This window comes from Equus przewalskii, chromosome 31 (assembly GCF_037783145.1).
Source record: "Equus przewalskii isolate Varuska chromosome 31, EquPr2, whole genome shotgun sequence".
In the NCBI taxonomy this organism is placed as follows: Eukaryota; Metazoa; Chordata; class Mammalia; order Perissodactyla; family Equidae; genus Equus; species Equus przewalskii.
In genome coordinates this window covers 11,355,215-11,376,552 of record NC_091861.1, presented here as the reverse complement: position 1 = coordinate 11,376,552, position 21,338 = coordinate 11,355,215, and positions in this window count along the sequence as shown.

Below are 21,338 nucleotides of genomic sequence, written 5' to 3'. Positions count from 1 at the left end.
GGGTGAACTGAAAAAGAGTGGTGTCATTATTGCTGTAAGTACCCACAAAAGATGTTTATTATCACACACGGACACGGCCACAAACACACAACTCATCACTAATAAACTCATTTATTTCCACATAAAGTTGCACAATGTTGTGCAATCCAGCAGAGGGCTGAGAGATGTCAGCAATTCAGACCAAGCCTATTTGTCAACAAAACCAATCCATTTCACCAGCTTCAGCAAACCATTGCTGCAAGAATCGGCCTTTTTTTTTCCATAGAAGAAAATGGTTACACACAACCTTAAATAGAAAGGACGGATGCTCCAACCCCACAGACAGAGCAAACATAAGTTGAGGTAATATTCAAGGGAAACTTGGAGGTTGTGAGGTGGAGAAAGAGGATGCCATTTTGTCTCTGGTGTTCAGACCATCATTTTGTCTGTTATTAGAGAAAAAATATCAACGAACAATTAAAAAGAACAAAAGAGGTTTTCTCACTTAATACAAAACTGGTTTTTTTTAAAGAAATCTAGAATTTCTTTAATGTCTTAAGTACATTTATTGTGGGCTTACTATTCACCAGACACTGTGTTAGGTACTCAGCACATAAAAATAAATAAAGCTGTGCTCACAGGCTGGTGGGAGAAAGAAAAACAGGCACAGATCAAGATAATGCAAGATGACTGGTCATGATAGAGATATGTCATTAAGAATTATAAGCTTAGAGAAGAAGCATTTCTAGTTTGCCTCTGACAGACTTTTTACTAAAGTCACAGCCCGTCTGCCTAATTTGTTTCTCTTACAATAGTCCTTGTAGATCTTGAAAATAAATACCTGAAACTATTTGAGGGGAAAATATGTATCTAGGAAAGCAAATAATTGTTACCATGACTCAAAGAGAAACAAGGTCATTCAGAGGAAAGAGACCATGAAATAAAGCCAGAGAAATTCGGGAAATGAGAACACCCTAAGGGCTGTCATTTCACTTGTTGTAATGAGAATTCAAGAATCAATAGAGAGAGAGCCGTATCAAACTTGACTGAAACAAGATCTGCAACAAGAAATAACCTCTCAAGAACACTTGATTCTCTTCCTTCCCAGCATTCAGTTGTATTTTTCATTTTCAATTCATTCATGGCCCTCCCTAGAACCCAGCGGTCTTAAGGCTATTCATGAGGAAACTTTTGCACTCCCTTTCCTTCCAGGAGTCACAACTTAGTTGAGGGGACAAGGCCAGAAGGTATAAGAATCCATGTGACATGAGTGTGAGGGCCCTAGAAGTTGAGAACCAGGAAAAACCATAACTGACTAAAGCTGTCTGTGAGAAAGAGTTGGATAGTCTGAGGGAAGGAACAGCAGAAATAAAAAGATTGGGAGGCCAAGATTAGCAAACTTTTTAAGACTTTAAAAAATTGGAATTAAGTCCACTAAAAGCAGAGCTCCTGTTAGGGACAAGAGGAAATTGCAGTTGCTAAGTCTGATGGGGGCAGACTAAGAAGAGTCCAGAAGTAAGCCAAAGAGATTTTGGCAGGTAGATCTTCTTTGTTTCCAATTTTAATAATAACCAGTCAGCAGAACCAGTCAAACTGGCTGAGGAGATGATCAAATCTGGACTTTCATATTTTTAAAACCTGGGTTATGATCAGATACAGTATTTTCCACTATGAGCCTTGGTAAAATCATTCACTCCTATTAATATTTATAAATAAATGAGACAGAAGATATCCAAGACCCAAGGAGAGACTCTTTAATGTGTATTATTTTCCAAACGTTTCTACTTCTTTCAGACATTTAAAGGACGGTATTTAAAGAACTTGTGAGCCAGGTATTTTCAGGATATTCTGCCACTGGCTATAACTTTTCTCTTCCCGGATTGTACAGCACATTCTTTAACACTTTGCATTGCATCGGTGTCATTTTCAGAATGGCGCAGTATCAGAGTAGAATAGAGAGGAGCTAGGAATCCAGATTGTTTTTTGCTCCCAGCTCTCCCACTGACTGGCCATATCACATGGAAAAGTCACCCTCTCTCTGAATTGTGCTCCTTCTTTGCAAAACTAAAGGGTTAAGGTAGTGATCGTTCAGTCTCTTCCAGATCTAAAATTCCATCATAAATGGTGCCATAGAAGATTGAACTAAATCTTCCTGGCCCCAGATTATATTGCAGAAGTTACATTTTAGTAAATCCTGCTATCAACATGTTTACTTGTCATGTGTCTCATGCGTATAAAGTTAGAGTGCAGACTGTGCCCTCAACAAATTTGGTCTTTTAAGCTCCCCAGATGTTTAGATTTCAAATAAACAGTAGTAGGTAGTTTGAAAATGACAGCAGAAAGTCAACACTTCAGAGGAAGAAGCCGAGCTCCCTAAACAACAGGCTGGGGAACCGAGAACTCTTCAGATGCCTTGGGCGAGGCGGCCCCAGCTCAGAGAGTACAGAGTGGGTCTTCCAGAGCTCTGTGTGCATATCCGAGGATGATCAGGGCTAGATGCCGCCTAAAGGAGGTAGATAAGCTCAAGATACATGATCTGCTTTCCTGCCGAGAGCAAGTTGCTTGACAGGCTTCCTGCTTGTAAAATATGAAGGCTTCTTTTCAGTATTAAAAAGTTTTGGTCTTTGTAAATGAGTTGTACCTGCAGTGGGAAAAGGAAAAGAAACTGAATAATTTGCATTTTAAAAGGAGGAGGTAGATAGTGAGAAATAGTTTATAAGTTTCCCAGCTGAAGGAAATGTACTTTTCAGATTCTGGTCCCAGCGTGTCCATATGAGGGGCCCTTCGATCTTTATAGGGATCTAAACAATCTAACTTTTAAAAATATACATGTTTTAATGTACTAAAAGTCTCCAAGTATTCTACTGTTTCTTGATCTTCACAACAACCCTATGAGGTAAGCAGGGAAGATATTATCACCATTTTAGAAATGAAGGAATAGGTTCAAAAATCTTAAGGGACTTTCTCAAGACTTCACAGCTAATAAATATAAATAAGTGAGCATTGACCCAAGTTCAGTTTGTAGATGTCCTTCCAGAGTACTCTGTGGCCCCTTCTACACTTCAACTTTTGATTTTCCTTTTGTATTGACTTCTAAGGTAAATAATTTTGCTGTCATTTATATGAAAGTGATGTGACAATTCTTCCCAAATTAATACATAAGCTTAACACATTGATAATCAAAATCCCAACAGAAGGCTTTTTAATGCATTTTTTAAAAATCTTTTAACAATAATTTGGAAAAATAAACAAGTTAAACCATACAATTTTAAAATGGGGGTAATAATGGGGGGACTAGCATTAGAAGTTATTAAAATATTATGTCTCCAATAAGAACGGTACTGACACAAACTAGACAGAAAGAGGGAACAAAATCAACGTTTCAGAAACAGACCTTAGTATAAATAAACATTAAGTATATGAAAACTGAAACATCACAATTAATAGAGAATGGAAGTCGTATTCTACAACTGATGTTAAGATAATTTGTTAGAAATTAATCTTTAAATTATATTCATATACTGAAATAAAGATCAAACAGAATAAAAAATATTAAGAAAATAAAAATAACAAAAATCAAAATAAAACATGGATAAATATGTATCTAATCTGAATGGAGAAGAACTTGCTAAACATAAATTCAATGGAAGAAATTACAAAGGAAAAATATAAATAGAGGTGACTTTAATAAACACTTTAATTTTCATATATCACAAGAACATGTTAACCAATAATTAAAAAAGTAACCTGGGGAAAATACTTGTATCAAGAATGACAGATAAAGTTATATACTCTCTTTAAATACAGAATTCAATCAAACCAATAAAAAACTCTAAGAGTTCAATATATAGGCAAAGGATATGAGCAGGTAGTTCTTAGAAAAGGAAATGCGAATGAACAATCAACATAGAAAAAAGTTCAACCTCACTAGTACTCTCAAGGGAAATTAAAATGATATACCACTTTTTGCCTATCAAACAAGTAAAGTTTTAAAAATTATAATTCTTGATGCTGAAACGTTGCTTTGAGGTGACACATTAAGACTCCACACTATTGAAAGGTACGCCAGGACCATCTCACTGCAAAGCAATTTGATTTTGTTTCCAAAGTTCATGCACTTGACTTCAGGAATCTCTCCTCAGGAAATAATCAGACCTATGAAAAGAGATTTGTAGTCCAGGACATCTCCTTTATAATAAAAAAATGTGAAAAGCCACCCAAATGTTTAAAACTGTAGAATGTTTAGGAAAATGATGGTTCACACAGAAGATGAAATATTATGTCCCTACTGAAAGTGTAACAAAGAGTTTTGTTATGTGAGGAAATATTTTTAAAATAGTGTTCACTGAAAAAAAATCTTGAGACAAAATCCATATACACATGAGTTCAACGACTTGTTTAAACGCCTAAAAGTGTTCAGAAAGGAACAATGCCACACACACACACATGTTATGGAAGTCCTGTTGACCCATCATCCATATGGCTTACCTTTGAATTTTTTTCTAGGAGTGAGCATGGATTATACCAATCCATCAATTTCCCATTACCCGTTTCCCTTGTGACATTAAAAGATGGCTGGCCTGCCTGTAGATGCTAGCTATAACCACGCAGCAGAACGTAGAGTACTGAATCCCAAACCTTTAACTTTAGTAGACTACTCTGACCAATTGATGGGAAAAATGTACCCATAACAATGGAATGACACTCATTTCACCACCATAACATTTCTAAATGAACTAGCACCATAGGTATATACTCGTCAATGGCTTGTGTCTAAGGGATGAAAATTTATAATTTCATTTACCATCTTATTTCTCAATAAGCAATTACATGTCTTAAAATTGTGACCTACCTTTGTTTCTACTGATCAAGTTTCAATCATAAGATAATCTGAGTTAATCATGGAAATGGAGACAATGTATAGAACTAACTTAAAACATTCAGAGTTTTTTTACTACTCTAGTTGATTAGAACTCCAATTTATCACCTGAATAAAAAATAAGCCAAACCATCTTAGCTTTTTCTGGAAAATTAGCTGAATTTTTCCATTTTCATCCAGGACTGATGTATATATATATATATATATGTATCTCCAAAGTATGTAACACGTAGGGTCGGATAGGGTTAGGAGTGGGCTGGAGCTGGCTCAGACCAGCTTGGGAGAGCTAATTCTGCTCATCTCTTTTCAACCCTGTGTTCACTGACATTACATTGAAAGCTTGAAATTAGCCACAGAGGAAGATACCCATCTGAAAAATTGCCAAATGCTGCAAATCAAGGCTTTTTATTCCAAAGAGTAGGCTTACCAGCACACCATTACATAGTAGCTACTTTTTAAAAAATTTGTTGTATGAACAAATGAATTAATTAATAAACTGAACGTGTTTTTTATTGTTAATAATAGGTCCCTTAGGGGAAAAAAACAACCATCAGGGAAAGACTATCCCATTTACTAGAACTTTCAAGACAAGGTGCTCTAAAGCAAAAATCTGAGTTCTCTGAGGCAAAATTCAGGAACTATTAGAATCCAATTTCTTAATTTTTCATCGAAATAAGTGGACAAAGCCACACTCCTTTTGAAGTTAGGTATCCAGGAAAACAAGTCTAAAATGTTTAGGGATCCAAACCAATGGCTTACATAATAGAAAAAAATATACCACTTCTCTCCATATAGATCCATGATTGTATAAAGCTTTCTCCCTATGGGGAATGAGACAAGAACCACAAATATTTATCACCTTTCTTATGTTCTTAAGAGTCCCAAAATTTGATCTCAGAGAATGTTAGAGTAACATAAACTCTTTTTTGCAAAACAAATAAATTGCTGCCACATGTGTTATTCAGTTTCCAGACAATTTGATGGTTAATCCCAGGGCAATTTCTAACTAGTTTCAACCCCTGCAGTGTGATGAAGTTTTGGCAGTCATAATTGAACAGCAAGCTATAGTTTAATACAATTAATTATAAACCAGGCATTATCAATCACTATCTAATAATCTATTACTAAAATTTTTGTTGCCTCTGAAATAGTAAGAAAATTCAAAGTGATCATATGAAGTGATTCTGTAATATTGTTGAGCGGTAAAATAAAAGTTAAATAAGTCCAAACTATTTTAAAGTTTCAACATCACCATGAGACAGTACATACAAAATATGTCAATCATGTCATGGTCCAGGTGCCAATGAGGCTGGCTGGGCTCAGCTTCCTCATTCTTCAGCTGGTGCCTCCTAGAGCACATGATGCAGTTGTGTGTGCTTCAAACAGAGCAGTTGACAAAAATCTCAGAGCTCTGGCCCTGACTCTACAGCCCAGGTGAGATCATAGGTAAGTCACTTAAACTCTTTGGGCTTCAGTTTCTATAAACTCAAGATCATTGACCCCTCTCCAACTTATGCCAAGAACAGAAACAAAAATAATTATTCCCAATAAATTGAGAACATGCAATGCACCCAATATGACACTAAGCATTTATTATAAACTAATGTCTGTAGTGGTCATATATGGTAAATATTATCTTAATTTATATACGAAAATAACTAAAGTTTCGGGAAAGTTGAATAATCTGTGCCAGGTCACATAGTTGTTGAATAATTGTTGAAGCTATGATTCCTCTCTGGTACTGCCTGACTCTAAAGCCAAGACCATACAGCCTATAATTCACAGGGTCACTGTAAGGAATGAATGAGACCAGGATTGGGAAAACACTTTTAAAATTACGAATTGCTCCATAACTAGTTTCAACCATAGCACAATCCTCATTAATTACACAGAAAAAGACTAGATATTTGCTATAGAACTAAAACAGACATCCAGCTGGCCTGTCTATTCTACACAGTCAGCTCCAGTCACTAGTTAAATTATTACTTGAATAAAAAAATAAGTCACAGAATCTTATCTTTTTCTGATCTCAAACACAATCAAATAATAAACCTTATTGCCAACCCCAATGCCTGGGTCTATTTTGTGTTTAATAAGTATTTAGGGAGTGTTTACTGAATACAGGATGATTTCTGAATTGTTCTGACTTTCCATTAGAGCTTGCAGCTCTTGTCAAATGGATTTGCAAGCAGAAGGATTAATAATTTGAGTCCATGTGGCTCATGTTCCCAATAGACAAGGGAGTTCTAATTTTTTTTTAATTGTGACCTCTTAGTATTGAAACCGCTTCCTCTCCTAAAAGTCTATATGTTAGAGATTTTACTTTTGGAAATCTTGAAAACAGTAGGACAAAACTACCATTAATTGAGCACCTTCTTGCCAAGAACACATAGTGGGGAAAGGCTAGTCTCTTCAATAAATGGTGCTAGGAAAACTGGATCTCCACATGCAGAAGAATGAAACTGGACCCTTATTTCACGCCATATAAAAATCAAATCAAAATGGATTAAAAACTTAAATGTAAGACCTGAAACTGTAAAATACTAGAAAAGGTAAGGAAAAAGCTTCTTGAATTGGTCTGGACAAGGATTTTTTGGATGTGACCCCAAAAGCACAGGCAACAAAAGCAAAAATAGACAAATTGGATCACATCATACTAAAAAGCTTCTGCACAGCAAAGGAATCAATCAACAGGGTGAAGAGACAACCTGTGGAATGGGAGAAAATCTTTTTAAGTCATATATCTGATAAGAGGTTAATATGCAAAATATATAAGAACTCAAACAACTCAATAGCAAGAAGAATGGGCAAAGGAACTGAACACACATTTCTCAAAAGAAGACATCCAAATGGTCAACAGGTATATGAAAAGGTGCTCAACATCACTAACCATAAAGGAAATGCAAATCAAAACTACAATGAAATATCACCCTACACCTGTTAGAATGCTATCATTGAAAAGATAAAACATGAGCGTTAGCGAGGATGTGGAGAAAACGGAAGCCTTGTACACTGTTGGTGGGAAGGTAAATTGGTACAGCCACTATGGAAAACAGTATGGAGGCTTCTCAAAAAATTAAAAATAGGACTACCATGTGATCCAGCTATTTCACTTCTGGGTATATATCCCATGGAAATGAAATAAGAATCTTGAAGAGCTATCTTCGTTCCTATGTGCATTGCAGCCTTATTTATAATAGCCAAGATAGAGCAACAACTTAAGTGTTCACTGATGGATGAATAAATAAAGAAAATGTGAGATAGATATATATAGATATATCTATATATATCTGTATAGAGAGAGAGATGTATATCAATGTGAGATATTTTATATATATATATATTTATATATATATATAAATGGAATATTATTCAATCTTAAAAAAAAGGAAATCCTGCCATTTGTGACAAGGATGAACCTGGAGGACATTATGCTAAGTGAAATAAGCCAGACACAGCAAGGCAAATACTGCATGATCTCACTTATATGTGGAATCTAAAAAAGTCAAACCTATAGAAGCAGAGAGTGGAATGGTGGTTATCAAGGGCTAAGGATTGGGGGAAATGAAGAAGTGTTGATCAAAGGGTACAGAGTTTCAGTTATATAGGATAAATAAATTCTGGAGATTTAATATACAGAATGGTGACTATAGTTAATAATACTGTATTATATACTTGAAATTTGCTAAGACGGTAGATCTTAATTGTTCTCACCAAAAAAATAAAAAGGTAACTATGTGAGGTGATAGATATGTTAATTAGTCTGATTGTGATAATCATTTCACAATGTACAGGTATATTAAAACATCACATTGTATACCTTAAATATGTACAATTTTTATTTGTCAATTATATCTCAAGAAATCTAGAAAAAAATTGAGCACCTCCTACGTACCATTCACCGTGTAATGAGTTTAACATATACTTCGACTAATTCTATAACAAACCTGCAAATCCAATATGACTTAATGGTAAATATTGGTAGGTATCAAAAACTGAAGCATTCTAGTACGTCAAAGAGTTGGGAAGCACAGTGTACTAAAACTGTGACTAATCAGCTGAAATGAAAGAAAAAGCTGAAAAAGTCCTGTGACCCATAGAACAAATTCCATACTGCGCTGCCATGTTTCAGTTCCCAGCTGACTGCAAAGAGCTTGTCTCCATCTCCTACCTCCTGGCCCATGTACGGAATTTGGGTGCATTTTATCTGAGTGCTTTTCACACATACCAGAAAAAACAACAACAACAAGCTTCCATGAGGCTTATATTTATTTGAAAAATTGGGTGATTTGTAAATACATTTTATCCTGAGGCAGTTCTAATTGTCCCTTGTGATAATTAGAAGGACATCCTTATATACCGAAATTAAAGCTTCAAAACCTAGGCATAAGACTGAAGCCAAATGATTTGTAAGAGGAAGTGTATTTCTCAAACAGTTCCTAAAATTGTTCTTTGGTTGGTTGTCCCACTGCTCAGTGGTTCCTGGGGTTGCTTATTTATTAGAGCAACCAGACACAAGTTTATCTCCTCTGATCACCATGCCTCTCCCTTTGCTTTGAAAAGAGAGAGAGAAAGAGAGATTTTCTGCCACTTCGGATAACACTAAGACCTCCAACCCTAACCTGACAGCAGTATTTTTATTGCTGTTGGTGGCAGCAGAAACAGAGAGAAAGACTGCAGCTGGGCTTGAAGTCCCACGTGGAGTTTAATATGGTTGCAATGGGAAAAGTGTTCTGACTTGCAAAATGAGAAAATGTGATATAGCCATCATTAGAGGAGATAATAAACATGGGCTGTGCTTAACATCAAATTTGTAAACAAAACTGCAGCTCAATAAAACCAACAGAGGGTAACATCTATTTACTTTCACTCCTTTAACCACAATAGTTTAATAGCTTCAATCACTTTTGATGGAGTTGCAGTCCTCATAAATGTCACATTCCAAAGTTTGAAAATCTAAAAGCCACACTGGGTCCCTGCAGTTAAAACAACAATAAATATCCACAACTCAATGGCTCAAAGTTCAAGTGATCTTATAAACCAATCCAATTCTACTCCCTTGAGCCAATGATATCACTTGTTAGACTAGTCTAATAAATCACTTGGTCAAATTTAATCTTCGCCACTTGCACAGTATTATTTGGCACCTCATATATTCTGATCTCTCTTTAGGGCAATTCATTAATTAGACATTGTCATATCTGCAAAATCAAGGTTAGAGTTGCCATCCTCATTTTTCATATAAAGAAAAGAGCAAGTACCTCTTTGCAGTAATGCATTAGACAGAAGATAGTTTACATGGTATTATGCACTGTGCTTGGCTCTGTTATCATGCTAAAGATCTCTGATTCCTAGGCAGATTTTCTGTTCTTTCTAAAATGTTTTTCATGCTGAAAAGGGAATCCTAAAAAACCAGGGGCACAGACAGTTTCACAAATGAAATGGTGGAAAGTGCAAAACCAGTGAAGAGATCGAAGCCTGAAAACTAAAACGTTCCCACTGGATGTGGCAGACTGAAAGGCGTTGTTGGTGGCTTGGATAAGAGTCAGTAAACAGACAGGGCAGATGCCAGCAGATGAAGCAGTGATCTGAGAAAGGCAACACAATGAGTATAGATGGCTTTTCCTAGAAATGTGGCTGACAAAGAAAAAGTGGAGAGATTTTTGTTCATGGCACCTTGATTGTACGAGTCACTCAGACTCAAAACCTAGCCATCTTTGATACTCCGTCTCCCTCACCCGCTGTGTCGTAATCACCAACTTGCTGAAATTTTTCCAAATCAGTCTCTCTACAGTAAATAAACTTCTCTCGATTTTCACTGCTATATCTTAATTCAAATCCTTATTATTTCATATCTGGCTACGGTGACACTAACTTCCCAAGTTTGTGGTCCAGCATTCCATACTCTCTGCAATCGGCAACCTACCTACCTCATCAGATTTACCTACCCTGAGGGCTCCATTTGGGTCTTCTGCTCCAGCCATGCTCTCCACCGAAATTGCCCTGCATTTTCCCACATCCTTGCCTTTATTTCTGCCCCAATCACCACCTGTCAAATGCTTCACCATCCTTCGAGATCCATTTCAAGTATCATCTTCCCGTTGAAGCTGCTGAGATGATCTTTCCAGTCTCTGGCCCCTTAGACCATGTCACTCATCATTCATCTTCCATTGCCTCATCAAGGCGTCTTCTTAAGTTCCTTCATAATAGGGACCATATCTTGTACTTAGCTCTTGTAAACACCTGAACTTGAACAGTACTCTTAGTATTATATAAAAAGGTACCTGCCACAAGGTTTTTAGAAAAATATTCCTTATTTGTGTTTACATAACAGAGACAGCTAGAAATATGACTTCTGTTTTTTGGCCAACAGTTATTCATTTTATACACAGTTCCTGATTGCAAAGTTATAATGTCTCAGAGAAGAATCAACCACCTTCCTAAGACTCCAGAAAGAAGAAACGCCTATAAACAAATTACTTTCATCACGTGAATGCACAGTAATAGCAAATTGAGTTGAAAAACCAGTTAGGTGGTAAAGGGTAGTTATCACTTGAAGCAATAATATTCTTGGGTCACACCTTTCAGTTAATAAAACACTATGCAGAGAACTGTGTGTGGGGTTCTTAATAGTTAGAGACAAGGTGTTGGCATCATTTTAATTAGTTTTCTCAAATATACTCAATTCGGTAAATTTGAATTGGTTGCATACAATGTGCACAGCACTGTATTAGATGTCATTTTTCTTTTACTTTTAAAAAACATTTCCAGGGGATGTTAATACAGCCTCAAAATGTGGGGAGCAAAACCAAGTGCCAGGAGGCTTAGCCTTGGATTCACGGGTCCCTGAACGAGACCCGACTGTCCCTAATTCACAACCATGTCAGTCCTCTCTCTGTGATTTCCTTTCCTCACTTACTTATTGGGATGTAGAGAAGAAAAGGCGAAATAATTCAATTTGTTAAACATGAATCAAGTATCCACTGTGCATAAGAAAAGACATGTAAATCCTGTATTTGGAAGTAATTTACAATAATTACAGGAAGTATGTCTCAAATAAGTCAACAAAAACAAGAACATTTTGAAGTAGTATGTTGCAGGAAAAGACTAGTGGAATGAATGTAAAATAAATGAAAGGGGAATTATTGATCTTTGAAGCCTACTACTTAGTTGGGTAAAAACTATATGTGTGTGTGTGTGTGTGTGTGTGTATCTCTCTCTATATATGTATATGTATACTAAAGAACCAGCAAATAACTTAAATATCGCAAGTCATTCCTTGTTAACTCTTATAAAACAATGAGTTGCCCCCAAAACCAAGATAATAACCTGGGAAGCTAACAAAAATATATAGATTCCTTCCAGAAGTCAAAATAGTGGCCACTTTTTTGCTGTTAACTTTTTATTTCTTGATCTGGATGCTGGATGCAAAGGACTATTCATGATGAAAATATCCAAGTTGTCACGATATGTGTAGGTTTTTATACATGCATTATACTTCAATAAAATGTTTTTTTAAGTGTGGCTCCCTTAGTCCCATCAATAGAAAGGAGCCAGAAATCTGAATTTCTTAATATCTTCCAATGTGATTCTAATGATCAAACATGCTTGGGTCAACTGCTCCCTCAAGGGCTTAGCAAAATGATGCAAGGACAATAACTTCTTTTGAGTGAATAAGTGATGGAGTTCTTTAACAGAGGTGGAGGAGTGAGTGACATGATAAGAGTAATGTCTTGGAGTTTTATTCCTTCAGTCAAAGATGTGAGTTGAAATTGAGGAAGATTGGATCCAGAGAGACAAGGGACTAAGCTGCTTTTATAATACAGGTGTGAGATGACAAGGGCTGAAATTAAGCTAGTGACTGTGGAAACAGGGAAGAATGGCTGGTTGGAGAGACATTGCGGGCACGTAATAAATTCCAGAGGATATATTGGCAGATGCCAAAAGACAAGGCTTCCCAGAATTAAATCCCAATGCTCATAAACTCTGGTATGTTCCTTTATCCCACAGTGTGAGAGTGTGTGTGTGTGTGTTTTCTGTGTTCCTGGAGCTTTGCCACAAGGGATCAAGGTCTAATCACCATACAAACACACATATACCACATAAATACAAAACTGTCTCTGTTAAATGAGAGGTGTTGAAGATGTTCTTTTAACTTAATAAGTTTTATGCTTCTTAGGTAGAGTCCAAAATATGAGCCATCTAATTCTGGAATCTTTATTCCAAGATGAGATAGGATGCCCTATTTCAATCAAGACTTCATAAAATCAAAGGAAATGGGACTTCGTACGGTCTTTTCTGAAAAATTGATGTAGATAGACACCATGAAAGCTTCCTCACACACCTCATTGCTGACATACAGAATTTATCTCATACCATTCTGGGGGCCTCTCCTGAGAAGCTAGGACACTGTGCCAAGACATGCAGTGGTTTAGTGAAGTGAACAGACGTCTGAGAAGATGAGACCACTAGACATATTTCCACTAGTGAGCCGAGCCAAGCTTTCCAATGAGACCTCCAGAGGCAAGCAGCTGGCTAGGTATTCATCCACCATGCCACCTACAATAGCCCTAGAAGGGTTTCTTCCCATAAATGTGTGTGTTCATTGGCTCTACTACATGTTTGTTGAAGGAAAATAGTACTGCTCAAATAATGGAAATGATTCTTTAGTCAATTCAATGGACACAAAGATATAATAGTAGATCAGAATCCAACTTAAGAGAAATTGTTTTCGGAAAGCAAATGGAGTCGTGAATTCTTGATGAACAATGAGAAGGGAAGCCCAGTTGCACCATTTTCTGAACTTCCATAAGAAATAACCCTCACCATTACCATCATGAAAATTTAAATGCAGAAATTTGTTACTCTCTCTTGTCCTTTTATGAACCATGTAAGCAATAGTTATGGCCCAAATCTGCCAAACAAAACATATTCAATCTCTAAAGCTAAAGGCTTATAGGTATAAACTCTTTATGACTTGTGCTTATGTGTGAATGTGTGTGTGTGTGTGTGTCTGCATGTGTGTGTTATTGTTTGTTCAACAAACTAGCTGCCTTGGACAGATACTGTTTCCCCACTCACTTGGCTTTGGGCTTGGCCACATCACTTGCTTTGGCCAATGGAACATGAGGAGATGTGATATAGGTAATCCCTTAAATGTGCTTGTAGAGCCTGTTCTTTTGTGTTCCATTGATCTTCCATGAAAATATGCTGTGAGTAATCATTACACATTTATCCCAGGCCCAGAGCAAATGCACATGGAGAAGACCTGAACTGACTCTGCAGCCTGAATTCAAGAAATGTAAGAATGCAGGAGGCAGAAAAAAAAAGCCTTAAAAACTATTATTAATATCTCAGAGAGCTAAGAAGAGACATTGTGCTCATAGAACAAAAGCAAGATACTATGTGAAAAGGAATATTCAAAGAAAAAGAGCTCTTGAAATTAAAAAATATATATATCACTGCAGAAACAGAAGAATATTCAATAGAAAAATAGGGTAACAACGTAAAGAAATTCTCCAAGATGAAAACCAAAAGATAGAGAGACATAAAGCAGGGTATAAAAGATAAAACAACTAGGAAATTAATTCAGGAGTCTCAACATCCAACTAGTAGGAGTTTCAAAGAGAATAGAGAAACTATGATGGACTAAATTAGCAAAGAAATAATATGGGGGAAATGTCCCCAAACTGCAGTACTGAAGATCCAGATTGAAAGGCTCACAAAGAGCCCAATAAAGGAATGAAAAGTGACCACCAAAGAATATCAACGTGAAATTTTAGAACAACAGGGAAAAAGAGAAGATCCTAAAAGTTTCCAATGAGTAGGCAGTGGTTCTTGGGAGCTATTGTATTGGGAATTAGATTGATATCTGACTTCTTAATAGCAACTCAGAATACCAGAAGACAAGACAGAAAGCATTGCCTTCAGAATCTGAGGGAATTTCAATCAAAAATGATGTGTCTAGGTAAATAATTTTTTTTAAAAAGGAGGGGTAGAATTGATGTTGAAAAACATATTTGATAGGCACCCTGATGGAAGATGCTACCCAAAGAAACAAACAAACAAACAAAGGAAGAAACCAGGAAGGAGATGTCATATACTCTAAGAAGCAGAGTATCTAAGACAGGCAAGAAGTAAAAGGAATTGTTGGGATGATGGCAGAAGGAGTCCCATGATGTCAACTGGTGACAGGCACAGAGGGAAGCCAGTCTCCAATGGAGTGGGAGAATGAGGGCTGTGGGAGGGAGGTCTCCAGGGAAAAAAAAATAGAAAATTGATACATTAATTCATTAATAAATTTGAGTGTTTGTACAAATTTTTGATAGGAGTTCAATAGACCTGTTGGAGCATTTAAGAACAAAATTGTAGGCGCCGGCCCCGTGGCCGAGTGGTTAAGTTCACGTGCTCTGCTTTGGCGGCCCAGGCTTTTACTGGTTCGGATCCTGGGCACAGACATGGCACCACTCATCAGGCCATGCTGAGGCTGCGTCCCACATAGCACAACCAAAGGCACTCACAATTAGAATATACAACTATGTTCTGGGGGGAGCTGTGGAGAAAAGAACGACAGAATAAAAGATGGGCAACAGTTGTTAGCACAGGTGCCAATCTTTAAAAAAAATAAAAGAAGACGACGAAAGTTGTAATAGATAGATAGGTAAATAGATAGATAGATAGATAGATAGATAGACATGAGAGTAAATTAAAAAACAGCTGCCTTTTAACTCCAAGTTGGTGACTGGGAGTGGGAGACAATTAAAAAACGAAAAACTTATAGCAGACTACTTGACCCAGCAGTGAACAATATTACATAAACATGGTTTTGTTAGCCAAAATTATGTTAACCAAAAATTGAACATAATTATGAAGAACGGGGGAGGGAAGAGCTGGCAGGAATGCATGAGACTTAAATCCTCCACTACTCTAATAGCAAATAAATAATTAATGTCTAAAATTGCATCTGTTTGCCTTATCCACCAAGCCCAGGAACACCAAAGCCGAATCCACACAGTACCATCCCGCGTAAGTAAGTCCTTTTCACCTCTCATTCACCTGAAGCTCCAATCATGGGAAGAATCTGAAACCACAACAGGCAGGGATAAGGAAAAGCTGTACAAGATGGAGAAATCAAGGAAAAGCCTACCACAATCTTCCCTTCCTACTACAGAATGACTGGAAAAGCCATGGGATTTGGCAAAGTAAACTAGCTCTGGGACAGGTTTGACCGGGCAGCGGAGGGGGCATGAAGAGTCCAGCAGTTTCCCATTTGCACCCCTTGAAGGTGCGCTCCATACATCTAGCAGCCCTGGGAGTTTCCTCAGCAGCAAAAGGAGAGAAAAAGAAGGATGGGAGTGGCCTATTTTGCCAATGCTCCTCTGCACTCTGCCTCCATCCAAGGCCAGGCGACAGAACTAAGCCAATCAGGCCATAGGGGATGGAATCAAATGCCGCCATGTCATTAGCCTGTGGGCTATTTCTCATCATCTGTGGTAGCATGAACAGATATGGCCCTATCAAAACTCCGTGAGGAAGAGGAGCTCCCGAACTTCTCTACTAGACTTCAGAAGAGGAGACAGAAGGAGGGAGAGTGGACCGGAGCCTCAATCACTAGTACAGAGGAGGCTGCAGACACAAAGTGAGGAAACCTCCACTGCTCCCACAAATGCTCCCCCTCTACCATCTGAAAACCAAAGACTAGGAAAGTGATGTTTGCATTCTAAAAATCTGTGTGAAAAGGACTGCATCTTCAGGAGGGGAGAACTGACCTATCGTTGCCTAGTGTGACGGTTCATTTTATTTATCCAGCTGGCTAGGCTTTAATGCTCAGTTGCTGGGTCAAACATCAGTCCAGATTTTGTTGTGAAGGCACTTTTTAGATGTGATTAATATTTAAATCAGTAAAGTTTGATTACCCTCCATAATGTGGGTGAGCTTTATTTAACAATTGAAGGCATTAAAAGACTGAGCTCCCCAGAACAGGAAGAGACTCTCTCCAGACTGCCTTCAGACTCAAGACTGCCACATCAACTCTTCTCTGGGTCTCCACCTGTCAGCATGCTCTGCAAATTTCAGACTTGCCGGCCCCAACAATCACAACAGCCGATTCTTTCAAATAAATAAAGACATGTAATATATATTTAATAAATATATAATTGATATTATTTATATTAACGAATAATTTATATGTAAATATATATCTAATAGGATACATATATGTATGTGTATATGTGTGTGTGTATATGTGTGTGTATATATTTCCTATTGTTTCTGTGTCTCTGGTGAACCCTAACTAATATACCTGGTGTTGTATTAACACCAACTCCTAGAAGAGACATCTGACCTCTTGCCATCAGTGTAATCCTATGTACCAAGTCCTGGAAAGGAAATTTATTATATAAACTCCAAAGGCCCTGAAGTTTATCATCAAAACTCAAGAACACCGAATTTAGAAAGGGGCAAGAAGTAGTGCCTGTGGCAAACCTGCACATTATTGCTTCTAGGATTCCTCAGAGGTCAGCTTTGCTACCAGGACAGGTTCAGTTTCACAAGATTTCCCTCAGTGTGACCGAGAATTAATTTCAAAAATCTCTTGTTCCAGGAAAGTGATTTTTTTGTGTATTTTTTCACCCACAAGAATGTGGGCTTGTTTATCCTCCAACCTCAAGATTTTCTTTCTTTCTCTCATTTCTGACCTGAAAAAAAGGACACTTGTTTTTAATACAACCATTAAAAAAAAACCGCTATGGGCTGGTGGTGATTGGAGAGCAGCAGTTAGATCTCAATCCTCTCTTTGCCCATCCATTTCCCCTCCTCAAACCCCTTTTCCCACCAATGATTTTCATCTGTTCTTCCTTTAAGAACCCACTGCAGAACCATCATGGCACACCTTCCCAGCATCATAAACCCATGGCATTCTATTCCTTCTCAAATCTATTAGAAAGGGCCATTTTTGCACTAGATGGAGTACTGCTTATATAACTATTTTTAAATTGGATTGATTTTAAAATCAGTTGATTATTAATTTTTTTAAATAATTTTTCACTAGAAAATACATAAAAACACAAAGAAGTAAGTAAAACTTACCCAAAACCATGCCACTTTTTAAAAATGATACCAAACGGAAATGAAAAGCCTCCTTCAGCAGACATCTTTGTAAATTACTTAGAGCATATGCTTCATTTTCCATACTTCTTATAATTTTATGTAAAGGTTTTGTTATGCATCTTACCTCCCAACTAAACCCAACTTACCTTCTCCTCATAGGAGACAATGTCATATATACCACTTCCCTCATCATTTTAGAGTTGCTCAAATAACAACAAAACAAAATACCTCCTGTTGAATGAAAGCTATCAGTATTCTTAGTTCAGATGCTTCTCCCTCATTTCAGGCCTAGTCTTTCTTTTTTAGGACTGAAGTTCGTGGGCAGATTATTACAGGTAGGCTAGTTGTGTTGCTAATCAAACGATTTTTTCTCACAACCAACAGGCTTCCATTATTGACCCAACTATCAGCCATGTCTCTAATTCAGAAGACAGCCCTTAGAGCCATGAAGATCACGACTGGCATATTCTTCATGGAACTCAAGTAAAATCAAGCCAAAGTATATGGCAAAATAATGTCCACATTCTCTTCTCCATATATGAGCAGCTTCCTCCCAGCCTCTTGGAACTGCTGGCTGCCTTTCGCCCTCGACAGAGCAGCAGTGGCAGAGATCCCAGCCTCCTGAAGGAATATCTCGCCAAGCCCCGGATGTATGGGATAACTCCAGAAGGCGTAATGCAAAGCTGGAGGGCCCAGGGCAAATGTCAAGGCAAACATAATTTGAAAGATATTAACTGAGACTGATGGAAAGCTTCCCAAGAACTTCAACATGAGCAAATCATAAAGCAACCACCAGATGGTTATAATTACTATGCAGCCTTGTTCTCCTCCTACCCTCTTCATGAAGGGCAGGAAAAGGGACAGTGACCAATCTTCAAAGTCTGCTATGGGCTTATGCAGGGAAAGGCGAGGCCTGTCTTGCCTCTTGCCTGGGTCCGAATATGACAAGTTAGTCTAAACATGTCTAAAAGGTAGTAAGTAAAGCACAATTTTTTTCCAGACTCAAGTCAAAGCCCAACAAATTTGGGGAAAAGTAGGTAGCCACTTCCTGTATTGTGCGTTGTGGCGGACAGTAAGCAAGAACTTGCCACCAAGTCTCTCTTCCAGCCTCCTGTCACAGTTCCAGACATCCTTCTATCAGAAAATTATTCTCTGTATTCCTGAGGCTTTGGGGTCCCAAGAATCCCCTTGTATAATGTTCCCATCATACCACGTAGCTCTTTCACAGCACTCCTCACATTGTTGAAAGCAAACATCTGCAGCCTGGGAACTGGAAACGGCAAGTTGTAAAAAGAAGATGAGGGGAGGGAGAGAAATGGCTAGTCGGGGTGAGGAATCAAGGTTACCTACACAATTTAGTTAAGAACTGACTCAGGAAGTAGGCTTTCCTGAGCTGCCTCTTTTACTCTCAAGGCATTATTTGAGGAATTATTAATTCCTACTAGATCGCAATTACTTGCAGCCAGGAACTGTGTCGTATTTATTATTCATATTTCTTTCCAATCAATGTGTGTGGGTGAATGAGTGCTGTTAATGGTGATGTGATTTCAAATATTACAAAAACAGGTTTAACCAAAATTCAGTTCTTGTGTTCACATCCAAAATCTAGCCTTACTCAATGACTTTGACTTTGAGCAGCCTCAGAGAGAATTATTCTCTCCTTCACCCAGCTCCTGTGCTGCATTCTCTGGTAACTCTGTATCTGAGCTCTCTCTCCCCTCTCCCTTTAGATGTGGGCACTTTGAGGGCAAGGCTGCCTCACACTTGTCTTCTACATGCCCACCACCCAACGCATAGTTGACTTTCACTACCTGTTTGTAGAATGAATGTGGCCTGCAACCACCTTCCCAGAGTTCTTGAGTCTGGACCAACAACACTACCGGCCCGCTATGGTGGTGAGAGTCACCACACCCTTCAGAAATCTCCTGTTTATACAAACAGTTCTGTGGTGAACTCCAGATTGACATAGGGCCCTCATGATGTGAAAGGCTTCTGCCCTTTGCAACCTCACAAACTATGAAGGCCTGGGAGTAACAATGGCCATGGAATAAAGGGCTGGAGGGTCCAGGAGCCACCTCTGTTCATGCCTTTAGCTGCCATACAGCTTCTACCTCTTCCATCTGCTAGCAGCACGGCTTCCCTGTCTGCTTCAGGAAAATCCTGTGGCTTCCTCTTTACAGTTAAGGGTGAGAATTTTTGAGGAAATACAGGACCCACAAATGAGATCTTGAATTCCCAGCCAAAATATTTTGTCCAGTTGTCCAAATATATCACAGATACCAGGTCTCAGATACCAAGTTTTGGTTTTAGATGTGGTCATGGGTTAACGTGGGGCCGCATACAAAATAAGTCAGTACTTCTGGCTACTTTACCAAATTTATATTCCCTCTGGAAGCAAAAGGCAATACGGTGTAGTGAAAAGTGCAGAGGTTCATTAGCCAGGTGGATCTGGTCTTATTTCTAGGTCTTTGTACTAGTTGTGTGGCTTTGGGCAAGTTTTACCACTTCCCAATCTCAAGTTTCCTCATCTGTAAAATATGAATAGTCATAAGATTATCTATTTAACTTGAGTAGGTTAGAGATCATGTATGCAAAGCATCTCACATTTATAGACACTTATTAAATAGTAACATCATCTAATAACACAATGTCCATTGTAAGATTAACCCTTATTTTTTGTATCCAAAAGAAAGAAAAAAATACTGCCAAACTATACCTCATTGCTTTCTTATCACTTATAATTTCTATTTCACACTCATTGAAAAAGCTCTTTTAGACTTACTTGACGTGGATTTTTTTTATCATATAAACATGTGCACACATGACAAGAAAAATTTATGCAAAATAAAATGTTATGGTATTCTTAAAACTTATTCATATCAGTTCTTAGATAAACCCCAGTTTTTGGAGATTCCAAAATATGAAAATAATGTTTACTAGAGTTGCTGTAATTCAGAGCTGTTTCATAGGTACACAATAGGGCTTACTGACAGCCTCATAATCTCCCACTCCATGGCTAATCATGGTACCTTTGGAAAAGTTCTGACCCTCCCTAGGCCCAGGGTTATCAAAGGATTGTATAAGATGATATTTATGCCAAACGTAACACAGGGTCTGGTACAGAGTCAAACTTAAAAAATATTCCTTCTCTACCAAGAGTCCACAGTGTAGTCAGAAATGGCAGCAACAAAAAGCATAATCATTGCTCACTGTGTAAGCAACTTCACCTACGTTATCTCATTTAATAGCCTCAACAGGCCTGCCAGAGGGGCGACACGAGCATCACACGACCTTTTCCAGATGAGGATATGGAGGCTCAGAAAGATTAGGCCAAATGGCAAAGGTCACATCCCTAATTAGTAGCTAAGCCAAG